This window comes from Triturus cristatus, chromosome 2_1, assembly GCF_964204655.1.
Source record: "Triturus cristatus chromosome 2_1, aTriCri1.1, whole genome shotgun sequence".
NCBI lineage: Eukaryota > Metazoa > Chordata > Amphibia > Caudata > Salamandridae > Triturus > Triturus cristatus.
The window spans coordinates 164,280,749-164,305,834 of record NC_140581.1 but is presented as its reverse complement, the minus strand read 5'-3'; positions in this window follow the sequence as shown (position 1 = coordinate 164,305,834).

Sequence of the window (25,086 nt, the reverse complement as noted above, 5' to 3'; positions counted from 1 at the left end):
TCAGCTGAATTTCTGCAATGGAATGTCCTCTTCAGCCTTGGTATCTTCCTGTAGCAACCGAGAGGATCAGCCTTATGATCCTTGGAGATCTTTCTGTACCTTGGATTATAGCTAGAAAGGTGTCCAACCTCCTCAGGTCCATCTCACAGGTCATAGAGGCCAAGTACAGCAGGTTCAGTCCACCTGGAATCATTTTGCAAGTACATCAGTGTTCTAATGTAGACTCTGTGAGAATCTAGCTTTGTACAATTCTCCAGCGTGTGGATGGTAGTAAGGCACTCCTACTCGCTTTCTGACCAATTAAGTAATTGTTCCCATGCCTTAGCCTCCATACCTTTTCAGTACTTCCTCTGTGCTTACTGCAAACAGATACAAAATGCAATGCGCTAAGACAAATCCAAGTTGGTGAATGTCTTCAGGCACACTAAACTTGGACTCTGAAGGCTGGTATTGTAAGTGAAGAGCGTACCATGGTAATCCAAATGTCCTCCCACATTGAAAACTAAAATCTAGTTTGAGGCAGGCACTGTCCTGACAACAAACCCAGAGACAGAAGTCTGATATAACAAAAGTAGGGTCCTTCAGCAAATGTGTGACGGCATCTCGCATGCATTGAGCACGCATGCCTTCATCACGCTGGCAGTAGAATAACGGTGTCATTACAATAACTTGCCTTGAATTACGCTGGACTTTAGAGTAGTATTATTTACTATTCCAACTCCAGTCTGTGCAACAGTAGGGATGGTGCTGGACTTAAATTCAACACCTCTCCACCAATAGGCCCCTCTAAAGAAAGTCATTGTAACAACTTGCATGCTAAACGAATGCATGGTAAACATGCATTCCTTTTATTGCTGACGTTGTATAGACACAGCGTGATGCGGCTTCGTTTAAAACAGCATTTCTCTCCTTCAGCAACCAGACAGGGGGGATGCACAAGAATTGGCCTGGTATCCCATTGATCTATTTGAAGGGCACATAACTTTTACATGGGCTTGATACAGACCTGTCAAGCAAAAGTTTACACTGTGGTGCCAAGAGAATGCACACAGCCCTCACTCTGCATATTTTATTGAGCTCAGAAGAGTTATCTCACTCCATTCTGATCAGCCTATTGTGAGCTGCTGGGAACAAATTCACACCTCTTTCACATTTCTTCCCGGGCTTAGCACATGCTGGGAGAAGCTGGAGAGTTAATGCAAATTAGCCTGCAGGAACTTCAGGCAGGGAAAAAGTCACTTTTTTAAAAGTTTGTTTTCCTTAGTTTTTATTAGAATTAGGACTTCACCACTGAATTGGATTTTTATTAACTTTTAAAGATAGTTACTTTATTATTTTTCTAGTTGGCCCCATTCCTGAGATTTAGTATTAGTATTTTAATCTGTACTTCTACATAGTAAAACTAGGCCTGACACAGTAAAGATATCTTTTAGGACCTAACCACTGTAGGGACATGCTAACATTAATTTTCTACATGTCACACTTTAAATGCCATGCACCCTACCTTTTGTGCTACAATGGCTAAGTAGAAGTGACTTACTAATATTAACAAAGGAGGTTTTTATTTGTCAAATGGGTTAATTTAACCAGTGGCTGAGATTAATTCAAGCATTCCATCCATCACTTTTGGCCCAATTATGATAGCAAGCGCTCGTACCGCCGCCAACTATCACGGTGATCAGGATGCTGCCCAACAAGCAGACGGCAACCGGTCAATTACGATAGGCCCGCCATGCTGTCAGTTGGTAAGTGCTCTTTTACTCACCAGCTTGTGCTGCAGCCCAAGAAAAGGACCGTATCACAAGCCACAGTGTAAAAGAGCACTTTGTGAACATCCATGCACAGTGTGCCATGCACCGTGTGGTGCATGGCACAAGGTGCATGTATCTATGTGGGGGCACTACATGTGCCCTCATGGCCAATTTGAAGTGGCCCACGATGAATGGGGGCTTTGTTTGGGGTCCCCAAAGTCCCTTTCTGACAGCCCTGCAGTCAGAGTGCCATGAAAAGGCTGTCGGAAATTGACATCATAATCCCAGCAGCGGTGCCTGCCTCTGCACTGCCGCCATTCAAGGGATACAATTCCAACCGCCGCTCCGACGGGATTGTAGATGCTGTTGGAGGTGGCTGTCGTCCCCCCCAATGGGTTCGGTCTATCCGACTGCATCATAATGCGGCGGTCAGAGCCAAGGGCTGTCTGTTGGTGGTGCCGCCACCAACAGCCTATCAGAAGCAGTCACACCAACATCAAAATCAGCCCCTTTGTTTTTGATGCCCAAGTAGAAGAGACAAGCTCTGCATATTCCACCAACAAATTAATAGACAATGAAAAGGATTTGTGCAAACCCCCAAAAAAGACAAAGTCATTGCTAATTAGGAAGGAATACCACAAAGTACTGTCCCACAACCAGGTCACCCTTCTTCATAGGTACAGTTTTCTACTTTCTGTAATATAAGGGATACAGCACTCTCTGCTGCACATTATAGGAAAGTGCAGTCACTTGGCAGATCTGTGACCATATATAGGCCTTATGCCATATGGTAGGGGGTACTTTAATCCTTATAATACATAGTTACACCATCACCTTTCCCACAAACCACTTGTATCCTTGGTGCATTGCCATTCCATATGAAAGAGATAACATGTTTGCAAACATAAAGCATAAAAGTAGGATCTATAGTCCAAAAGTAAACATACCCAAAAAAATAAGTTAGATATTTGTTGTAAAAACATATTTAGATCAATTTAATACAAGTCAGCTTTTAAAAAAGCAGTGTAGAAACATGCTGAGAAATTCTCTGATTTCTATAATAAATTAAGGCAATCAAAAAATAAACATGTTCTGATAAATATCTCTTCTGACTACCACCGTTCATCTAGAAAAATAGAGTAGAAATAAGGAAAAGACATGTTCCTTTATTAACTGCAGCTTTAAATATGCTCCTTGTGCTGCCTTTCATCTTGGCTATTGGCCCTACATTGTGAAATCAGAACTCAACTGTAATACACCATTAAAGATGAGCTTCATCCCCATGTCTTTATCACAGGTGACTATGTGCGTCACAAAAAGACTGTAATAACAAACTGAGGGATAGGTTTTTATTTAGGGGTGCAGATTCACATGAATTATATTAATTTGCGGTGTTCCTTCCTGCTTTCTGCGGCTAACAGCTTTAGGCCCTTATCATGACTTTGGGGGTCTCAGAGCGGGGCCGCCACGCCACAGCCCTGCTCCGAGACCACCAAAGCCATCAGGGCCGGACTGGGAACTGAAACCGGCCTTGGCAAACTGCTGGCCGGTCCCCCTGGAAGGAGGGTGGGGATGCGGCTGAGATGTTTGCCAAGGCCCCCGGTAACAAAAACGGACCCCCAGGGGCCCAAAACCGTCCACCACCCTGGCTTCCCACCAGGGAAACGCCCGGGGCCCGCTATGGCCAGTCCGGCCCTGAAAGCCATAAAAAACTGCCTGCCAGAGTATGATTTTTAAAGCCTCTGGCTGGCAGTTCTTTGGCCGTCCCACTATGGTGCCTTACCACCATAGTCATAATAGGGCTCCTTAGCATTTTTAGGTCGAGCCTAGAGCAGCGCATGCGCTGCTTGCTCGACTTTTAGTAAGGGGATTTTCAAAGTGCTACCCACAAGCTTTTGCTGGCCTAAAGCTTGCGTGCATGTGCGCGTGAACGCTCGCAGCCGCCATCTGCCTTTCTTATCGCCTTGTTTTACAGTTACGAGCCGCCATGGCTCATTAAGTGCTTTCACGCGCAGCGCGCGTGCGCACACAACTCCCTCCACCTCTCTCTGCAATTCTTTCTATTTCCCAGCTCGTCTACGCCCTCTGCTTTCTTCCTCTTTATCTTTCCAATTTCTCATCTTTCCGATCATCTTTGTATTTACCATATAGATGCATCCTGAGATCTATTCCAGCATTGCTTTGACGTTCCACTAGAGGACACTGTAACCCCATGAATACTTTTGGTTGCACCCCTCCGCCTCTCTCTCCCGCCGGGCCCAGTCGCCGTGCAAAATGCCTATTATGTCCGAGTCCATTATTTCCGAGTTTTTCTTTGCTGTACAATGCCCTCTCGCCCATGTTTCAAGAGTGTTGTCTTTGTCTAGCACCGCTCCACCCGACCCAAGACAAGAGATCGAGGCTTGTTTTTTTTTTAAATGCGTGTAAGACGCTGCCATTTAGAGCCGCTTCATCCGAGCCTTCCAATTGAATTAACAAGAAAATAATTTTTGGCTGCTGCCCACACACTTATGATTGCTGTCATTCAAGCCCCCGGGCCCAGTCGCCGTGCAAAATGCCCATTATTTCTGAGTGTTTCTTTGCTGTACAATGCCCTCTCGCCCATGTTTCAACAGTGTTGTCTCTGTCTAGCACCGCTCCACCCGACCCCTGCACGTTTGGTGCAGAGGCGCTGGAGGCTCCATTAGCATACGCAGACTAGTATTTGTTCTCCGGGTAGCCAGGCGTGCTTTGACACCTTTACACACACACACACCCTGTCTAATTAGCGGCCACTCAGCACAAACACCACGCAAAAATAAAATGATTACTGATCAGGCTGACAGGATGGCTGAAGTAATTGCGTCCCATAGGGGGTGGAGCATGTTGGTGGAAACTGGATGCTTTTATTCCGGCAAGGGAGCCATGCAGTGGGTTCATTGTAATGTATTCTGAGCAGATGACTTTGCAGTTACATCCTCAGTCTTTGCTACTCTTTATCCAACCACAGTTGATCCTAATATTCCTTTCTTCACAGGCAATGGGTATGTACGGCGATGTTTACCTTCAATTCATTGCGCCTTTCCAAACCTACATCACTTTTTCACTGTCATGTTTCAGTAGGTGTGAACATTTTTAACATGCACAGATCCCTGAATTTACGGTCTCAATTAAAATCTTAGGCTGACGATCTGCTTTAGATTAAATACATCTGCTGCATTATTTTAAGGCTATTTAGTTGTGTTCATGTAGCTGATAGGTGCCAACTTTCACGTGGTGTTTGTATTTGGTGCTCAGTCTCACTGCGCTGTTTCAGCGCTCTATTCCAGTGGCTGTGTTTTTGGTCTTTCGGGTCGCGTGGAAACAGTGAAATGAGCTGGTTCTAATAATATATTATTCACCATCACAAGAACGCAATTCCAGAGCACAGTTGACAAGGATCATTGCAGCTTTTTCCCATCCTATGCAGTTAAAGGGACAGTCACACACTATCAAATGTAAGAGGACTGATGTTTCCCATTGATTGGTGTTCTAGATTTTTAGTCTGCTATGGAAAGTTTGCTCCCTACTCCTCCTTGACTCTCCAAGTAGATGTGGAAATGCAGGCAACGTCTAGCTAAAGGAAGGTATATGGGGCGAGTGTAAGAGCTTTGCCACACAGTTATCACAGTTGTAATAAAATATGAATGTGTGAGCACCAAACACTTGATAATGCCTCAAAAGATTCAAATATTTTTACAATAAGAAATGTGATGCAAATAATAGGAAAGTGCACAAAACAAAAAGATGCAAATGTAATCCAATGACAACAGCCCTTGTCTATGCAGACAGTGCACTATTACTAAATGTGGACAATGGTGCCACCATGAGAGCAAACCTCAGTGCCACAACAGTGCAGGTCTGAGAACATTTGGATTTTCTGACAGTTTTTGTAAACATAAATTGATCACAATCATAACCCAATATAATGGGGGATCATAGTCTTGTGCCCGAGACACTTTGTTACAAAGTTGTTATCCCTTAATTTTCCAGACTGTTGTTTTCACAAACACTTGAAAACCAGCAGAAAAATACCACCAAGACAAACAATAATACAGTATCTCTTGTAAACTGTACAGCAAAAGGACAGAGTCTCACAATTTGGCAAATACGTTTCTGGATTCATAGACGGAAGCATGCTGACTGCAATTAGGGCGGTGGTGTCAGGCCCCTAAAAGAGTGGTCCCAATGTGGCCTCATCACACGGGCCCTTATTTTTACCACATGGCTCCTCTTATCTCAAGGCTACCTACATGACTCAAGGCCTCTTCCAGGCGCCACCTCTTCTTCTGGGAGCACTGCCCTCTTTTTTTGGGGGTGGGGAGTGTGAGTGACCTGTGGGGTTCAGGACCTCCGCTCCCCCAGAGGGCCCCCGGCAGCCCCTCCAAAGACAGCCGGTCACCTCTCTCTACCCCTCACTGTCCATCTTTTACCTCACTCTGTTCCTCACTGTCCAACTCTGTTCCTCACTGGCCACCCGCCGTTCCTCACTGTCCTTCTTCTTCCCTCCTCTGTTCCTCACTGTCATTTTTCTTCCCTCCTCTGCCCCTCACTGTCCTTCTCCCTCCTCTGTCCCTCACTGTCCTTGTTCTCCCTCCTCTGTCCCTCACTGTCCTTCTTCTACCTCACTCTGCTCCTCACTATCCAACTCTGTTCCACACTGTAGTCTTTCCCTCCTCTGTCCCTCACTGTCCTTCTCCTCTGTCCCACACTGTCCTTCACCCTACTCTGTCCCTCACTGTCCTTCTTCTCCCTCCCCTATCCTTCACTATCCTTCTCCCTCCTCTGTCCCTCACTGTCCTCCTTCTCCTCCCTCCGTCCCTCACTGTCCTTCTTCTCCTCTGTTCCTCACCGTCCTTCTCTCTCCTCTGTCCCTCACTGTCTCTCTTCTGCCTCCTCTGTCCCTCACTGTCCTTCTCCTCTGTCCCACACTGTGCTTCACCCTACTCTGTCCCTCACTGTCCTTCTTCTCCCTCCTCTATCCTTCACTATCCTTCTCCCTCCTCTGTCCCTCACTGTCCTCCTTCTCCTCCCTCCGTCCCTCACTCTCCTTCTTCTCCTCTGTTCCTCACCGTCCTTCTCTCTCCTCTGTCCCTCACTGTCTCTCTTCTGCCTCCTCTGTCCCTCACTGTCCTTCTCCTCTGTCCCTTTTCATGTTCAACAATATATTCGAAATCAGATGTTACACTTCAACATACTTCTGTAACTGAAAGTCCCAAATTCATTCTCCACAAATAATTTCACTTCCATGCCAATGCACTTAAACCTAGTCAGCAGTGCAAGTTTTAATTGCCTCCAACCAGTAAGCCATAACCTCATGAATGTGTGTTTGTATGTTCAAGATTTGGGTATCAATCCACTATGCACCCTCCTGACTAGTATTCAGCTTGGCTGAGATTTAGCAACTATACAGGTAATAGAAATGGTTTATGCATTTATTTTACTAATGATTGTCACCTTTCACGTTATTGCCTGGAATATCACATTTAAATTCTCACATGCAAACCTACGTACTCCAACAGCTAACTTCTAGTGGGCACTGCTTTGTAGCCTTTCAGCAAGGGCATTGTTAACAAGCATTGGCATAGCCAATAGGTCTCGCAATGTTTAGCCATGCAACAGTTGATGTTGTTGCACCAAGGATACTGTGCTGCATAACTAAATACTCATAAGGTCCCAAAGGCGAGACCTATTGGCTATGCCAATGCTTGTTTCAGATTCTGGTCTGATTGGGAGTGTCACTATTATCCGATGTGTTAGAGTTAGTTGGAAAAGGCAGCTCAGATGCTGGATTGTCCTGTACTGCATTTTGATTGAGAACATGCCAACAAAGCGATGTTTGTTGCAAACATGCATTTTCTCTGTGCTCAAGATTGTATCTATTCAGCAATGGCGGCGATGCATTAATTAACTAATCCAAGGTGAACTCAACGGGTGTTGGATTTTCTAATGATTTCTCCATACAAGAAAAAGACTTGGAAGTAATTAATCTAAACAAGAAAATTGGTTAAATTAGCACGTCAACACTTCTGAGCTGCAAGGCTTCAAGAAATCTGCATTCGAGGGAAGGAGAAAATAAATATGTGGCAAATGAATAGTCTGCCGGTTTCAAAATCGATTTATAATTAGAGGGCCTGGTGCGTTATGACTTACATCTCCATCGGAAAAAATATTTTAAAGGAAAAGCACTTCAGAATCTCTGCACGTAACTGTGATGAAGGCATGCCAGTATAAGATCTGTCGCATCTCGTGATTTCTTTATTCAAATAACAAAACGTTGCTAGCCAAGCAGAATATTTTAAAAAACATAGAACGAAGGTAATGCTTAATTTGTGCTGGTGGTTTCTGGTACTCAGCGTCGGCACTTAATTCTCAACACCGCACTTAGACGAACAGTGCCACCATGTGGCAGACTGCCCTAATTTAGAGATCAGCAAAACAGCATTTGTTTATTAATTCAACATACATTAAAAATGTCTACAACATGTGGCACAAACCTTTCTTATTGCTAGGGGGGGCCTAGAATAAACCGAATTGTCACACTGCTTGGTGTGTGGTGGTTAGTAGTAGTGTTGGTACTGTTATTGGCAGCACTGATACAAGCAATGGGTGATGCAAGCAGAAGTGATGTCCGAAAGGGCCCTGGCACTTACTATTTTACAAAGCACTGAAGGAAGGAAATGGAGGCAGAATCCATGCGGCCCCATTGACAAGATGCCACAGCTCTGGCTACTGAGCTCTGCAAAGGTTGCAGTGGGTACACATAACATTTCTGAACTCTTAGTTAGTGACTCTTCAAGCGAGAGAGGACAAGTGCAACTGTGACTTGAACTCTTTAAGGGAAGCCTAGCTGGATGAATGTCACTCTTAGTAATCTGACATTCAATGACACTGTCTATTTGTGGCTGGTTGATTCCAAGACTTTTGCTTGTGTTCGGGAAAGGACGTTCTTGTGCGAAGTCTGTAAGCCAAGCTGGGTTCTATTGTGTTGATTGCCAGTACCTATATCTGAAGATTTCTGTTTTGGCTTAGCTCACCTGACTTTGGGCGATATGTAGGTAAAACGTGTTTTGCGATTCTCAAATTGCGATTTTTAGGGAATCGCAATTAGAGAATCGCAAAACGCAATGTAGGTAGGATTAGCAAAATATTTTGTGAATCCCACATATTCCTTATTTGTGAATCGCAAATTGAGATTCGCAAATAAGGAATACCTTGCCATTCATTCCTATGGGCTAGAATGTCCATAGGAATGAATAGGAAGACATTCTCAATTTGCGATTCCCAATCAGAGAATCGCCCTGAAATAAACATGTGTGCACATGTGGCGCACATACATGCGCTAAGGGCATGTATGTGCACCACATGTCACTTTGAAAAATGCATAAAAGTGCATATTTCAAAGAAATCGCAAATTACCACCAACCTGAAATTGGCGGTAATTTGCAATTCCTTAAGCCAAAATCGCACAACTTGGGTGCTTCCTACATTGCATTTAAGGAATCGCAATTTGGGATTTCTTAAATGCATTTGCAAAATAAGGAATCACAAATTTTGCGATTCCTTATTTTGCATGTGGGTTGCTGTTTGCTGCATAACACACTGCCCAAATTGCAATCACAAACGCTGAAATTCTGCGAATTTCAGCATTTGCGATCGCAATTTGGCTTCATACATATGGCCCTTAGAGCCTAGGACAGATTCTCTTCATCTTCTCCTGTGGGTGGACATAGGCCTATGCATTTAACAAGGTATTGTGTTTTCGATCAGTCAATTAGAGTGTAGGCTGCCTCTTAAATTAGTTTAGCTAAAAAGCATTAGTTGGCTATAACTTGCATTTGACAGATTTATTTAAATCTGCAACAGGTTGTTCACATAAAACTGCAAACATATTGTCATTGTGGATGTTGACAATGTTACGTGGCATTGGCATAGCACACAACTGCCATTAGTGCGCCATTGTGGCACTGTAAAAGTCTGTGAGTGTAGAATGACCTTTATGGAACGAGCTGGTGAGGTGTGTTAGAATGGAAAATTATGCTTTTGCATTGTTTTACGTAAGTTAGCATTTGCGGTGCCATTTGGTGTAAGGGCGCCATTTTGTATCATAATCAAAACAAATCCTTTCCCATTTCCGAGAAACAGCCTTCTCTAGGTTATGTTTCGTCAGATCTGAGTTTTGCTACACTAATGAATGCACTGTTCTTGTTAACGCATACCTTTCCTGTTAGATATAGGCCTTCTCTAACTTATCTAGTGGTGGGTACAGGCAGAGTGACCTTGAATAGTAGATAATGTGTGCCCTGTTTCAGAATCAAAACTAACTCCTTTGAAATTTACTGTCCAGCTTCATCTCCCTGGAAATTTCCATGGTGGGCAAGCTTTCATTGGTTTCAAAGTGTACATAATGTATTGTTATGCTTACTGATGCCAGTCCCTCTGCAGCACTCCTACCGACTGGGCAGAGAGGGCTCCGCTCTGAGCCTACTGAATAAACTGTTATTGGTTTGTATTCTCTACTGTCTGGCTGACTCTTCATTTGGTATGGAAGGCTGAGAGGTGGTCGTGAGTGATCCGAGTGACCCTAATCGGGTCATTTCCTTCAGGTGCATAAGGTCCTGATGAATGCTCTGGTCGTGTCGCTGAGGTATGAAACAGAAACTTTATGGTTTAATATAGTGTCCTATATATCATTTGCAAAAACATCGCTGCACTGGAGTGGCTAATAGAAAGACTAAAGTTCTAAAAGCATGTAGGACTATATATTTATATCAGACAATACCTTTCTTATCGATATTGTGAAAAGTCAAACTTGATGCTACTGATATACGTGCTGGTGGTTGTAGGCTATGTGAGTAGTGACAGGAAGTATTTGAAGTGACTTTATTCAAATGTGGCTATGTTGGTGCATCCTCACCTGGAGTATGTAGTAGTGTAGTATCCTGTCATTGTCTTTGTGGTTTAAAAGCATCGATTCATAGTTTATTGTCTTGCTCTTTGATTGTTGATCCCCGAATGGTTTGAAAGCTTGAAGAGAAGAGTTGGTATGCCATCCTTGAAAATGAAATGGTGTAGTTTTCTCATAAGGATTGGGAGAGAATTAAACAGTTTGAACTAAAGGTGGGTTGTTCTTTGAAGCTGGCATTGCTCTGGTAGTGCGTTGGATTGGAGGGTTCATCTAGGGTGGAAGATCTGAATGGCTTGTTGAAGGAATTATGGTTTTTCATGCTGTGTTTGATGTGTTAAGCATAGTCAGTTGAATACGATCCGGATCCAGTGAGACGATGTAAGCCAGTGCACGGTCACACAAGATAGGTAATGTGCTTTCAAGGTTTCAAGTGCACAAGTAATCTGACCCAGTGGCAGCTGGTGAAGTTTCAAAGTGGTAGGGAGCAAGAGCAAAAAATTCTGTATGAGCGAGTATGGCTCTTCTAGTGGGGCTTCGAAGAGGGATTCAGCCCTCAAATAATTTTTCTTTTTAAAGGAGATACAGTTATGCATTTCCAGCACAAATCCCATAATGAATTGCTCAAAATGTAATACATTTTACAGTTATATCAAGAATCAAGAATTCTTTATTTCGATTCATTTAGAACCATAAAAGATACATATAAAATCACATTCCATAATTCAAATAAATTTGTTAAAATATAAATACTATACAATACATACATCGCAATAAGGGGCTTTAGGACGAATTTATGGAGTGCAACCTGCCCCTGTGACAGCCAATAAAACTATATAATACAATAAATATCTAAAAGCAGGCATTTATAATCATAAAATAAATTTAAGATAATTCAATGACGTTTTTATATTGGTTGTGCTTCTTCACAGTATCCCTTTGTAATTCATAATACCACGGGTAACATTCCCACTTCATAATTCCAATATTCCACCATTCTATCATGGATATAAATATTTCAACTTCCTAATGCAACATAAAAGGAGCATAAAGTACTTTATGCAGGATTATAACATAAGTGCAATTTTCCTCTGGTTCTACTATTATTTACCAAAGTATAAATTTTTAGAGCTTTAATCCTACTTTGGCTCTTATAAGATTTACATTAAATAAGTACCTGCTTACGCCAAAGACAATTACTTGCAATGTATCAGTTTTCAAAATTCTCTCGGCCTCTTTACAAACCCTGATGTTCAAATTTTTACAAATGGGTATAATCCATTTCTTCCTTGGTATATTATATGATGGGCAGAAAAAAAGTACATGCAGATCATTTTCTTTGGCTTCACTTTGACATAGTAGACACAGTTCACTACTTTCACTAACCAGGCTTGCTACGCCATCTGGATCTATTAACATTTGTTTGTAGCACCCCGTACCTAAATTTTACATATAGGGACTTGGCTAATTGTGGGCGCACCTCGTCCATAAATGGCTCCAAACTTGGAACATCTTTAAAAAGAAGAAACTTATTTGTAAGTGACCCTTTATTGGAGCTGTGTAACATACTATTTTGGATATGAGCCCAAAAGGTTATTTTTAGCTATTTCTTTGATGATAATATCAGCTGGGTCGGATCTTCCCAAAAGTAAGATATACCCAGCTTTGAGAACCAGAAGGAAATATGCTTGAACCAAGCAATATCCTTGCTCCTATCGTTCTTTAATATCTCCTCTAGACCTTCCCTATAATGTTTCACTTCCGGGGTTATCCAAAGTCTTACCCAGAATAGGAGTGGTCTTAGTTGGGTAGCATGGTCAGTTAGTTTAACATTCAGGTCCATGGTAATTGGAATCAGGGGAGTTCTTATAGGGAGACTTAATATTTTCCTAACAAATGTTTTTCTCCCAATTCAAAATTATTTTTACAGTAAGGCCCCCAAATTTCAGCCCCGTAAAGGGAGGCTGATTGGGCTTTGTGTTTAAAAACCTCCAAAGCTGGAGAAACTGCTTTCGAAGTGCTGCCTTGGTGTTTTTTGGCTATCGGCACCGTATTTTGCAGAAGAATTATCTTGTTTTTTTCCAACTGTGGTTTCCAACACATTTTTGTATCTAGGGTTATACCCAAATAATTAAAATTTTGCACGTACTCTAGTTTTTTGTTATTTAGTACTAGATTCTTTTTAAATGATGGGTGCGGTTTTATTGCCATATACTTGGTTTTGTTGGAGTTTATTTCAAGCCCTTTAGTAATGCAGTATGTATAAAAACGATCTATTAAACATTGTAATCCTTTCGGGGTCTGTGATATTAGTATAGTATCATCAGCAAATAATAATGCTGGTACCAGATCCCCCCCAACTTAGGAGCATCATTAGCGCAACCATACAGATACTCGGGAATATCATTCACATATAAAGAAAATAGGGTGGGCGCCAGTACGCACCCCTGGCGCACACCTCTTCTTACAGGGATTCGCTCTGTAAGTTCGCCCCGTGGTCCCCATCTCACTTTAGCGAAGTTTTCCTCATGCAATCTCATAATTTGTACTAACAATTCGCTAGGCACCCCTTGGTATTTTAGCAAATCCCATAATAAGTTCTGAGGTATCGAGTCGAATTCAGCTTTCAGATCTATGAAAGCAATATACAAATGGCCCTTTCTTAGATTTCTATACTTCCAACAAATACACATGAATCTGAATACTTGATCAATTGTGCTGGTTTTAATTCTAAATCCTGCCTGAAATTTTGAAAGCACATTTTCTTCTTCTATCCAGTCACTTAATCTATTTAAAATATGCCTGGCATAAATCTTTTGTAAAATATCAACTAAACTAATTGGGCGATAGTTTACGGGATCATAACGGTTGCCCTTCTTAAAAAGCGTCACAATTTCTGCCCCTTTCCATGACTCGGTATTGGCATTCCCGAGGCTATTGCGTTGCATAAACAATTAATATATGGTCCTCAAACACTAATATTGTGCTTTAGCAGATCACCTGGTATTTTATCCGGACCTGGGGCTTTCACTGGCTTTACTTCATCAATGGCCAAAATGGTTTCCTCTAAGCTAAAATGTAAATTCTCGATCCTTGAGTTTGACGCCAAGTCAACAGCAATATCAGACTGGTCAGTTTCAACTACTGCATAAAGACCAGTAAAATGCTTAACCCAGGTATTAGCGTCAAGGAAAAGATCCTTAGTGTCCCTACCCGACCTATTCCCTTTTGCTATTAACCTCCAGAAACTTAGCGTGTCTTTTATTTTCGCAGCACTTATTAGTTCTGACCAAATGTTATCTTCCCAGATTTGTTTTGTTTTAATTAGGATTCTCTTGTAACGGGCCCTATTCTCCCTTATTAAGACTACATTGTTGGTTTTGATTGCCACTATTAATTCAGCCTTTGCTTCACGACACTCCTTGTTAATATACCAAGGATTCATCCCTGGTTTCTCATCTTGCTTGCCTCTACTACCTTCCTTCAGAGTGTTTCTCACTAATGGATTTAATGCATCTACAAGAGCATTATGTAACTCTAACATTAAAGTTGTATCAGGTAGTTTATCAATATAGGGCAAAATAATATCCGCAAAGGTCTTATAAATGCATTCCAAAGAATGGGTGTTCCCTAGAATATATGTTTCATCCACAAGATTATTATTTCCTTCACTACATAAAAACACAGGGAGAAATAGCTGCGCTGATAATGTCAGCTGAAGTGGTCTATGGTCACTCTCAATTCTAGGTTCTATTTTTAAATCAAAGACAATTGGCCATAACTCCAACCATTATATAGTCTATATTGCTCCGAGATTTGCCTCTACAGAAAGTATACGCACTTGGTCTATCCAAGGGTAAACGGCCATTACAAGCTCTTGGTCCATTCCCTGTAGTCAATTTCATACTTTGTGCCACTGCCACAGTGCATGGCACAAGCTTGTCGCTTTCTATATTAGGGATATTATTTGCTGCATCGTCGCCCTCAAAAAGATTTTCAAAACCCACCACTGGTTCAAAACAGCAGTTCAAGTCCCCCCCCAACAATTACCCGTGCCTTCAGTTCCAATGTGTTTAGAAAGGAATCAAGTTGGTCTATCACTGGTGATTCCTTTATTGCTGGGCTCGGTCTATTGTAGATGTTAATTAAGTAGATATTTTTTCCATCCCTAGCAATTATTTTGATCCCAATCATATCATGTGATTGTAAAAATATTTGGGTTATATCAACTTCAAGGCTGAACCTTACCAAAATAGTTAGGCCCCCCGATGGCCTACCTCTAGCCGACTGAATAGCTTCCACATTAAATGTCTTATATCCTACTCTGTGGGGATTTTCTAATGCCCAAGTCTCCTGCAGAAGTCAAATATCAATCTGCTCTATGTACTCATGCCATTCCATATCTCTGAGATTCCTATTAAGGCCTGCTATAATCCATGAAATAAGACGTATTTCTGACCGTGAGCCTCGTTCAGCATCTAGATGTAGATTATCACTCGTACTACAATTAGATTTCTCCGTTATAATACTACTAATCATGTGGTCATATGGAATCTCTAAGAGATTACCTTGAGTAATACTTATATTCTCCTCCACACGATACTGCCTTATTTCTTGTATCCTACTAGAATCTAAGACATAGTGGGGCATTTCCACACTATGAGCATTAATTAAGCTAGTTTGAACCATTTCACAATTTTGCCTGATGATCCTAGGTTGAATATCTCTCTTGTCAATCTAGTGCATCTAGATCAGATAACCCATGGAACCTATTGGAGAGTGCTACTTGGGTGCCATCACTATTATGAGAATTCTCAAATCGGGGTCTGTAGAAAAAAGGCAGTGATACAAAAACCTTGGGGGGATATCTCCTCATGCATGTTTAGTATTCTGCTTACCAACTGTGGTCGCTGGAAATTTTCTACTACACAATCGCCTACCATATTCTTTGGGGATTTCACTATCCACCCAACCCTACGGACCATAAGGATATCATTCATTTTCGAGGGATGACATTTTTTGTGTTTAGTGAGCCAATCAACTGTCTTATTTTGCAAATTATGCCATGATTCTTTTTGCTCTCTTTTAAGTGGTGGGACCCCAGCTAATATTAGCGCATAAGGGCACGAGGCCGGTGGGAGACCTAAAACTTCATTATTGGGTATAGGGTCAGTCCCTTTGGGACTTTGTGTTTGTCTTAAAGCAGTATGAGTTTCTGGTACATTAGGAGTTATATGTTGAGAGTTACTATTTTGTAGCCCTCCTGAATTATCTTGTGTGTTCCACACTCTACCCAATTGGTCTATGTCCCTGCCAATCAGCTTTGGCGTATGATTTGCTGGTAATTGCTCTTTACCCACCTTACTCATTTTAGCTTGCTGTGCTAGCAACCCTTCTGCTTGTAATAATGGATATGTCCCTGTAGCTTTTCCAATGTGGATGGTATTGCTGCTAATTTTTAATTGTTCTATTGCACTATTCAACTGCTCCATTTTAATTCCTATTGGACTAAGTTTCTTATCAGTCAATCAATCAATCAAATAATTTGTAAAGCGAACTACATACCCGCAAGGGTTTCAAGGCGCTGAGGGTGGGGAAAAGGGGCTGCTGTTGCTACTGGTCGAACAGCCAGGTCTTGAGTTGTCTCCTGAAGGTTAGAAGGTCTTTGGTTTGTCGTAGGATGAGGGGGAGGGTGTTCCAGGTCTTGGCGGTGCGGTGGGAGAAAGATTTGCCTCCGGCTGTGGTTCTACGGATGCGTGAGACGGTAGCCAGGGAGAGGTCTGCTGAGCGGAGTTTCCTGTTGGGTACGTAGAAGGAGAGTCGACTGTTGAGATAGGCTGGGCCGGTCTTGTGAAGTGCCTTGTGTGCGTGGATCAGGAGCTTGAAGGAGATTCTTTTGTCGACAAGGAGCCAGTGCAGGTTCCTTAGGTGGAGGATGATGTGGTCGCGGCGCGGGACATCGAGGATCAGGCGTGCAGAGGCATTCTGGATTCTTTGCAGTCTGTTGATGAGCTTGGTCGGGGCTCTGGTGTAGAGGGAGTTTCCATAGTCGAGTCTGCTGCTGACTAGGGCCTGGGTGACTGTTTTCCTTGTGTCTGTCGATATCCATCTGTAGATCTTGCGGAGCATGCGGAGGGTGTTGAAGTAGGTGGAGGAGACAGCGTTGACTTGTTTGGTCATGGTGAGTTTCGAGTCAAGGATGACTCCCAGGTTGCGTGCGTGGTTGGTGGGTGCGGGGGTGTCCCCAGCGATGCGGGCCACCGGGAGTCGTCCCATGCTGAGTGGTTGGGCCCGAGGATGAGGATCTCCGTCTTGTCTGTGTTCAGCTTATGGCGGCTATCCTCCATCCAGTCGGCGATGGCCTTCATTCCCTGGTGGAGGTTGGATTTGGCGGTGACGGGGTCCTTGGTGAGGGAGAGGATCAGTTGCGTGTCGTCGGCGTAGGAGATTATGTTGAGGTCATGATGTCGGGCGATGCGTGCGAGAGGCGCCATGTAGACGTTGAACAGCGTCGGGCTGAGGGAGGATCCCTGCGGGACGCTGCAGATGATCTTGGAGGCTTCGGATCGGAACGGGGGGGAGGCGGACTCTCTGGGTTCTGCCAGAGAGGAAGGAGGAGGTCCAGTCCAGGGCGTTGTCTCGGATCCCTGCGTCGTGGAGTCATGTGCGTAGTGTGCGGTGGCAGACGGTGTTGAAGGGTCGCCGTCTCGTCCTTGTCCAGTAGGATCCTGATGTTGTCTGTGGCGGCGATGAGGGCGGTCTCGGTGCTGTGGTTCCTGCGGAATCCTGACTGGGAGGGGTCCAGGATGCTGTTGCCTTCGAGGTAGTGGGTGAGCTGGATGTTGACTATCTTCTCGATGACCTTAGCTGGGAACGGAAGCAGGGAGATGGGCCGGAAGTTTTTCAGTTTGCTCGGGTCCGCCTTGGGTTTCTTCAGTAGGGTGTTGATCTCGACGTGTTTCCAGCTTTCAGGGAAGGTCGCGGTCTTAAGAGTGGTTGATGATGTTGCGTAGGTGGGGTGCAATGGAGCCGCCGGCTTTGTTGAAGATGTGGTGTGGAAAAGGGTCAGACGGTGAGCCGGAGTGGATTGTGCCCATGGTCTTGATTGTGTCTTCGATGCTCACGTTAGCCCAGGTTGTCAGGGGGTCATAGTCGGTGGGGTGTGGTGGTTCCGGCGTGTTGGGGCCTGTTAGGGTCGTCCAGGGGTTGAAGCTATCGTGGATGTCGGCGATCTTGCGGTGGAAGAAGGTGGCGAGGGAGTCGCACAGGGCTTGCGATGGCGGGATGTCGTTGGTGTTGGAGCTGGGGTTGGAGAGTTCCTTCACGATGTTGAAGAGCTCCTTGCTGTTGTGTGCGTTGTTGTTGAGGCGGTCTTTGAAGGAGGTCCTCTTGGCGGTCCTGATGAGGTGGTGGTGGTTGCGGATGGCGCCTTTGTGGGCTGCGCGGCTGCCCGGTGACTTCTCGCTGTGCCATATGTTCTCCAGCTTCCGGTAGGTGCGCTTTGATGCTAGGAGTTCCGGGGTGAACCAGTTGGCTCTCTTGCTGGTGTCCTTGATGGTTTGTTTTTTCAGTGGGGCTAAGGTGTTGGCGCAGTCATCCATCTATCGACTGAGGGTGCGTGCACCATTGTCGGGGTTGGAGGGGTTGGTTGGTGAGTTGAGTGCGAGGTTTGTCTGTAGTTGTACTTCGGTGATTTTGCCCCAGCAGCAACAGGGGATATGTAGGGTGCGGTGATGTGCGATGGGTTTCCGGAAGGTGAAGTGGATGCAGTGGTGGTCGGTCCAGGTGGGTTCGGAGACGTGGCTGAAGGAGACATGTGGGTTTGAGGAGAAGATGGCGTCGAGCGTGTGTCCGGCGACGTGTGTCGGCGACGTGACGAGCTGTTCCAGTCCAAGGTTGGCGATGTTGTCTATCAGGGTGGAGAAGTTGCTGTCGTTGTTGTTCTCCAGATGGAAGTTCAGGTCTCCGAGGAGGATGTAGTCGGTGGAGGTCAGTGCGTGCGTGCTGATGAAGTCGGCGATGGCATCGCAGAATTGTGGTCGGGGTCCGGGTGGTCTGTAGACGAGGGTGCCTCTTAGGGTGGTCTTGGGGTCTGTGTGGATCTGGAAGTGCATGTGTTCAGCAGTGCTGAGAGTGTTGTCGGTGTTTGTTGAGACCCTGATGGTCTTCTTGTGGACGAAGGCGATTCCTCCTCCGACTCCGTTGGTGTGGTCTCTGTGGGCGATCTTGTATCCGTCGGGGATGGCAATGGCGATGTCTGGAGAGGAGGCTTTGTTCATCCAGGTCTCGGTCAGGAAGGTGACGTCTGGAGATGCGGTGTCGAGTAGGTCCCAGAGCTCGACGGCGTGTTTGCGTGCGGAGCGGGTGTTGATCAGGATGCATCGGAGCTGGTTGTGTTTTGTCCTGGCGGGTGTCTCTGCGTCTTCGATGCAGGAGAAGCTGCAGTTCTGGCAGGCAAAGGGACCGTGGGTGTGGTTCGGGGTGGCCCTGCAGCAGGTGGGGGTTCGTCCTGGGTTGAGAGCGATGAGGGTGCTGGTGTTGTATCGGAGGCGGTCTTCATGGCTGGTGCGGGGTCCAGGGGCTCTGGCGCTGGGCACCGTCCAGGCGCGGACGGGCGCAGACGGGTTTGCCTTAGGCACGCCAGCGGCATGGCCGCACAGCGGCCGCCATTTTAACTGGAGGTGGGAGGGAGGAGCAGCTGGGAGGCGGGAGGCGGGTGGCAGGGTGCAGCGAATGGGCGCAGGGGGGTGGGCCGCAGGGGATGCAGCGGTGGGAATGGGAGCAGCGCGAGCAGGCACAACAGGGGGCACAGAAGGCAAAATGGGCAGCAGGGCACAGAGGAGCAAAAAGGCACGCAAGAACGGGGCCCAGAAGGCAAGTTGGGAGCATGGCACAGAGGAGCAAAAAGGCACTCAAGAACGGGGCACAGAAGGCAAGTGGGCAGTGGGGCACAGAGGAGCAAAAAGGCACACAAGAACGGGGCACAGAAGGCAAGTGGGCAGCAAGGCACAGAGGAGCAGAATGGCACAGAGACACTCAGAGAGCGCAGGTAGAGCTGCAGCGGGGGGAGCGACCTACCTGGCAAGGTCAAGGATCGCTCTCCTCACCGCGCAGCGGCCGCCATTTTAAGGGGAGGTGGGAGGGAGGAGCAGCTGGGAGGCGGGTGGCAGGGTGCAGCGAATGGGTGTAGGGGGGCGGGCTGCAGGGGATGCAGTGGTGGGAATGGGAGCAGCGCGAGCAGGCACAACAGGGGGCACAGAAAGCAAAATGGGCAGCGGGGCACAGAGGAGCAAAAAGGCACACAAGAACGGGGCACAGAAGGCAAGTGGGCAGCGGGGCACAGAGGAGCAAAAAGGCACACAAAAACGGGGAACAGAAGGCAAGTGGGCAGTGGGGCACAGAGGAGCAGGAGGACACAGAGACACTCAGAGAGCGCAGGTTATCCATTTGATCACTAATCTGTGTTAACATTATCCCAAGAGCAGATTCTAGCATTGATGCTATAGAGCCCTCTACAATTGTCCTAGTCTGTTCTAGAAAAGAGTGATGTATACCAAAGTCTGTCTCTGTCTGCGTGCTGACTGTTCATTTCTGGATTTCAATCTCAGGGTGCTCATTATGGTTTAAATTTACCATGCACACCTGCCCTCCTGTTTTCTTTGTTTTGGCTTTCCTATGCCTGTTTATTTGTCTATGTTTTACCGATTGCCCCATCTCCTTTAATTCTTCAGTTAACCTCGGCGCACGCAACCTAGTTGTCATTCCCTTTTTGTTTGGGCCATCTTCAATAACTTCCACATTGTCCAAATCAATTAAGGATGGTATCGGTGAAGTTAATGTCCGTTGCTCATTGTGGACGATCACTGTTGGACTTAACCTCGGTGACTGTAATGGAGCCTTAGTAGTTAATGGGCTCGTTTGTCTATATGCAGCTAGTTTAGAGGGGTCAAGCGAGAGGCGTCTCTCTGCTATCTGTATCTCGTGGGTTAAAAGAGACTCTGCTCTGATATGGAAGGCATCCAAGATGCCAGCAGCCCTCTTACGTCTATTTGAGCTCATACTTCTTTAATTTAAGAAGTTAACACGTAATATTTCTTAAGTCCCAGCTAACTATTTCGTTGTCCCGTTTTATTTAAACGGTCCTTACCACACCGTATAGTGACAGTATGAATTTCAAGGGGGGTGGCCCAGTCTAGTCTCCTCCAGTCGCTGATGGGCACAGATGGGCCCACCCTTGGCCCGGGCTTTGCCCGGGAACGCCCGCACGCGTCCCGCGCTGCAGGAGTCCCGTGCCGCTTATGTGCGCCTCCGGGCGCGGAGCGATGACGTTTGTGGCTTGCGCTGCTTGTGGCGCTGGGAGTGGTAGTCCCTGGACTCCACCGGTTATCGGGACCACCACAACAATGACTCCGGTGGCGGGGAAAAAGTACACAGGTAGGCCTTCGTTTTACAGTTATATTCAAAAGAGCACATATTTTTCTTTAAAAAATGTATGGTTTCCCAATTGAGCTTGATGTAAACCTTAACCTCGCCTTTTCCTTGAATTATTTGTCATCACTCCTTGATTGCATTTGCATTCTTCCCTCTCTGTGACTGCCACTTCATCCCTTCCCTAATGATCACATCATCCCTTTGTGACTGTCTTCTTGGGCCTTCCTTGACTCTCCCCTAACTGCTTTCGTGATTGTCAACTCTCCTCTTCCCTAATTGTCCTCATCCATTCTTTCGCTTTTCCGCACTCCATGATGGATTGATGACTCTTCCTTTCTCCATTATCACCTCATCCCACCTGTGAATGTTTCATCATCTGTCCTTTTCTGTCTCCCTGTCTTTTACTTGATTGTGTGCTCACCCATTCATTCAGTACCACCCTGTCCTTTCCTTTATTGTCTCCTCATCATGTTCCTTCGCTGTTTGTGTGTGCAGCACAAAAGCATGCTAGAGGGCGATTAATTGCCAAACGATTACCTGAAACAATTCTCCATTCAGATTAAACAGAGAGCAACTGTGTTAAATGTTTAATAAAATGAATTGCCTTGGATGTAGTATATGGGAGCCTTATTTCTTCTTAACATGGGAGAGACACTGTTTCTGCTTGGATACTGAATGACTGGATTTCGATAGCATGACTTTTTCTATCTCCACGCAGCGCTTTCTGCACACTGCTCGCTCCCACAGCAACAAAGCTTCCTATAACATAACACATGTATTTGTAAAGCGCACGTTCACCACTACGGGTATCTTGGCGCTGAATAACAGATGTTTGTTGTTACCCAACTCAATGTAACGACCTTAGATGGATGAAAGGCTGAGTGGACCCGCTGGGATTTGAACCTGTGACCATGAGGTCAAACACAGGCCCCTGCAGTAGACGCATTAGTCCACTGAGCCAACTGACCCGGCATAAATGAAAGATCTCATTCTTCACATGGGAGAAGCTTCACAACACACGCCCTACATACAGCCAGAATATTATCCACAGACACTTCCTGCAAAAAAGCTTAAAATGAGACTTGTTTTTTGTTGGTGCACACCACTGTATCTAGGTATGTATATGGTATTTCTGCACCGCAAACCTAGCCACTGACATTTACAGAAAATACTACCGCACAAGAGGTCCTCAGGAGGTCCTCATTAGCCCAGTAACTACTGTCAAACATGCTGCAGAAAATGTGTCTGAGGCTCAAACTTGCCAAATGTAAAGACCAGAAACACCTACCTCTTCTCCAATGCTTCAACCCATTGCCATTCGCTGCTCCCCGTGTACAATTACTCGCAGTGATGGGCACCAAACCTACCTCAACATCTCCTGGACCACTGCACCTGATATGCATCACTCAACAATATGCAGGTGATCTATACTTCCTACACATACACATACAATATCTTTCTGATCACTCTTAGGTTAAAGAAATGGTAGCAATTGGCAGTGCAGGCTTTAGTGAGATGGAACTCAGGCTATGTTAAGCACTGGGAAGATATAACCGATCTCACAGGTGATATTTCAGAATAAAATAAAGTGCATACCTCCAGTAGGAACATCTCAAGGACATCTGAGAGGTGACAGGTATTTCAAACAGTTGTCTTCTGCAGGAGGATCAACTGGTTAGGGCTCTGGTTTGAGAAGTGAAGCTGACCTTGTCGCCTCACCCGCTCACTGAATCTTGCCTGCTGAGGGGGTGAATAAGAGTAGGAAAGTTAGGGTTCATGTAGGGCTATCATTTCATCTTTTTCTGGTCACCTCAAATCTTTCTTCGTTGTTCACCCTTGATCCCATTTCGGTCTCTTCCTTCTCAACCACTTCTCCTCCCTCCTTGTACGTCCATTCTCTCCTTATCCCTCTTTCCTCCCTATTACCCCTCTTTTTTTTCCTCACTACCATCCTTTCCCTTTTCATACTGTCTCTAACCTCTCATCAACTTCATCCCTCATCCCTTTATCCTATTCTTACCTTACACCTTACCTACCTCACCTTCCCTCCTGATCACCCATTCGTCCACCTCACTGTTCGCTTCATGCTCTTTTTCCACACTCCTTGTTCCCCTTTCAAAGCACGTACCACCCTCTCTTCTCACCCACAAAATATCACACCCACATTTCACACTCTGTCATCACACCCATACTATCCCCTATTCACACACGATCCCTAAATGCCCACACCTCTCCATGCACATCCTATGCTCTATGGTCACACTCCACAGCATGCCCTCATACTCAGCTCTTTCCCTTCATACCAAACTGGCATTTAAGAACTCAGGTTCCTATCACAATATGTAACCACATGCATGGATTCCCTACTCTTGCCTAATTCCCCCTCTGTGCTTTTCCACACCCCAATTGACTCCCATTCCAATGTACTCTCTCCTTTGTTCTTCCCTTTTCCCCAAATACCCACTCTCTCCACATATTTTGTTCCCTTTTATTTCCCACTACCTTCCACTCTCTCCTTCCCACTACCTGATGTCCTGTGTCCTGCTTCATGCTCTGCCTCACACCCCACTCTGTACACCTCACACTCAATGCAAACCCTCCCAATTAGACCCAGTAGCGGAGACACAATAGCAACACAGTACAAAAGCACAGTACAAGTACCAGTCAAGAGATGTCTATCTCACTGATGCTAGTGCAAGAGTTGAAACTGACCACCCGTAGCTGCCTGTGGCACAAAGGAGGGTCATAATGAGCTGCTGTACTCTAGAGCTGCCAAAATTTTATGTACCCCAGGAAGACTGTATGAGACAACTAGGGCTGTTTCTGAGGCACCCTGGTAATTGTGTCTGAGGAATTCTGAGACACCCACAGACACTGCCTCTGAGTCCGGGAGACCTAGAACACTGTATCTGAGAGAGACACTCACCGGACTGTATAGGAAACGAAGACATCCCACATACCACAGTGCCTGAAGCAAAAATACCTGTTTCCAAGACAACCTGGTGACTGAGCCTGAGATAGCCTCAGTACTCAGAATGGTTCATCCTTAGAGTCTTTGTCTGAGATACCCAGAGGACTGTGCCTGAGACGGAGACATGCAGAGGACTGTGCTTGGCTGGAGGGAAACATTTGAATCACTGTGTGTGGGGTTGAGCCATCCAGAGGATGACTGTAGTTTACATACCAAAGACAGTCTCCTTAGACACCCTTCTAATTTTTCAGGACACCCTTAGCACTCAGACTCCAGTCACATGTTCTTTCCAAAAGTACTGAGACTTTGCCTGAATTTCCTGCATTGCGGGGGTCAGAGACAGTGACCGCAAAATCAAAACAAAATTGAAGGCAGGAAATGGGCGCAGAGCCCATATGTCCCCATTGACAAGGTGCCGCAGCTCTGGTTGCTGAGCTCTGCAAAGATTGTAGTTTGCTTACTTAAAATTTCTGAATTCTATTGACTATTTAAGCGAGAGAGGACAAGTTCAGATGTGACTTGAACTCTGTAAGGGAAGCCTACCTAAGTAGATGAATGTCACTTTTAGTAATCTGAGCCTACAGTACACTGTCAATTTGTGGTTTAAAGTAAGATTACCATCTTTTGCTGTGTTTTTGAAAGGGTGTGCTTGAACAACTTCTGTGCGCCAAGCCGGGCTCTCTTGTGTTGATTGCCAGTACCTATATTTGAGGATTTCTGTTTTGTCTGTGTTGATCCTGTTTTCTTAGCTCACCCGACTTAGGGTCAGATGTATCAATATTGGATTTTGCGATTCCATAATAGCGAATTTTACTGATTCAGTATTATGGAATGGCAAAATTCAATGTATGTAGGTTTTGCAATAATAATTGTGATTCCTACATATTCCTTATTTGCGAGTCGCAAATAAGGAATGACTTTCCATTCATTCCTATGGGCCTAGTGGCCCATAGGAATGAAAGGGAATTGCATGCGCAATTTGCGAGTACCTGATAGGTACTCGCAAATTG